Source organism: Trichechus manatus, unplaced genomic scaffold, assembly GCF_000243295.1.
Source record: "Trichechus manatus latirostris isolate Lorelei unplaced genomic scaffold, TriManLat1.0 scaffold00026, whole genome shotgun sequence".
Classification (NCBI taxonomy): domain Eukaryota; kingdom Metazoa; phylum Chordata; class Mammalia; order Sirenia; family Trichechidae; genus Trichechus; species Trichechus manatus.
The window spans coordinates 14,989,907-14,992,096 of NW_004443962.1; the positions used below are offsets into that span (position 1 = coordinate 14,989,907).

Here is a 2,190-nt window from a genome sequence, read left to right on the forward strand (position 1 = left end):
GTGAAAAATAAAGACTCCAGGAACTGGTGGAATACCAACTGAGATGCTTCAATAAACCGATGCAACATTGAAAATGCTAGTCATCTATGTCCAGAAGTTTGGAAGACAGCTACCTGGACAACTGACTGGAAGAAATCCATAAATCCATATTCGTGTTCATTCCAAAGAAAGGTTATCAAACGGAATGTGGAAATTATTGAATAATATCATCAATATTACATGCTAGCAAGATTTTCTTAAAGACGATTTAGAAACTACTGCAGCTGTATATCCACAGGGAACTGTCAAAAGTTCAAACCAGATTCAGAAGAGGGCATAGAACGAGGAATATCACTGCTGATGTTAGCTGGATCTTGGCCAAAAGCAAAGAATACCAAAAAGATGTTTATCTGTCTGTGTTTTATCAAACTAGTGAGGACATTTGGCTGTGTGGTTCATAACAAATTACGGATAATGTTACAAAGATTGGAAATTCCAGAACACTTAATTGTGCTCTTGTGGAACTCGTACATGGATAAAGAGGCAGTTGTTCCAACATAACAAGGGGATACATGCAGGACTTAAAACTGGAAAATATGTGCAGCAGGGATGTATTTTTTTCACCTTACTTAATCAATCTGTATGCTGAACAAATAATCTGAGAAGAATATGACAAATAATATGAAGAAGAACATGATATCAGGATTGGAGGAAGACTCATTAACAACTGTGATGTGCAGATGACACAACCTTGCTTAATAAAATAAAATGATGATGACCTGAAGCACTTACTGATGAAGGTCAAACACTACAGGCTTCATTTTATTATGAATTATGCCTGAATGTGAAGAAAACAAAAATCATCACAACTGGACCAATAAATAATGACATCATGATAAATGGATAAAAAATGAAAATTGTCAAGGAGTTTATTCTACTTGGATTCAAAATCAACGTCCATGGAAGCAGCAGTCAAGACATCAACCAACATATTGCATTGGGAAAATCTGCTGCAAAAGATCTCTTTAAAGTTTTAAAAAGCAAAGATGTCACCAAAGATGGCACCTGACCCAAGCCCTAGTCTTTTCAATGGTCTCATATGCATAGGGGAGCTGCACAATGAAAAAGGAAGACAGACCAAGAATTGATAAATTCAAATTGTAGTTTTGGTGAAGAATATTGAATATACTATGAAATTCCAGAAGAATGAACAAATCGGTTTTAGAAGAAATACCGCCAGAATACTCCTTAGAAGCAAGGACGGCAAGACTTCGGCTCGCTTACTTTGGACGTGTCATCAAGAAAGACCAATCTATACAAAAAGACGTTATACTTGGTAAAGGAGAGGGTCAGTGAAAACAAGAAAAACCCTCAATGAGTTGGATTGACACAATAATGACAAAAATGGATTCAAACATACTGATGATCATGAAGATGGCACAGGACCTAGTATCACTTTGTTCTGTTATATATATGGTAGCCATGAATCAGAGATAACTTGACAGCAACTACAACAATGTATATGGAGGCAAATGCAATGGAAGCTGAAAGGAACTGGATTAGCAGAGATAATTTTGAAGGAGAATCAAGAAGAAGAACTTGTGCCATATTTTAAGGTTTATTACAAAGCTAGAAAAACATTAAAAATGCATTTGGGGGATAATATTTGCAACCCACTTAATTGATGAAAGATTAGTATCTGTATACATAAATAACAACAAATAAGTGTAAAAAGAATCCCCTGCTCACTTGGCAACACATATACTAAAGTTGGAACGATATAGAGAAGATTAGCATGGCCTCTGCACAAGGGTGACACACAAATTTGTGAAGCATTCCGTATTTTTCAACGTTACAAAATAATATGTGTATCTGTTTTTGAATGAGAAATTAACTTGAGCTATAAACTTTCACCTAAAGCATAATTTTTAAAAAAAAGAGAGAGAGAGAATCCAAAAGTAAGATGGACAAAGGACATGAATTAGCTATTTGTAGAATAGGAATCATAAATAAAAAATAAAATAGGAAAAAAAACTACTAATAAACAGAAAAATGAAAATTAAAATAGCAATGATATGCAATTTTATATTTATCAAATTGGAAAAAAAAATCCTAAAATCACACTTGTTAAGGAAATGGCAAATGGAAATGTTCACGCTGTGTTGTTTCAAGTGCATATTGGTATAAATCTTTTGTGGATTGCTTTTCCAA

At 34.2% G+C, this 2,190-nt stretch overlaps 1 non-coding gene across 1 annotated transcript; it reads left to right on the forward strand.

The window, feature by feature from the left end:
- Positions 1-1,720: 1,720 nt before the first annotated feature.
- On the forward strand, positions 1,721-1,826 carry LOC111820104 (U6 spliceosomal RNA). The gene has a single exon (XR_002823634.1). It is a non-coding gene; the product is annotated as a U6 spliceosomal RNA (small nuclear RNA).
- The last annotated feature ends 364 nt before the right edge of the window (positions 1,827-2,190 follow it).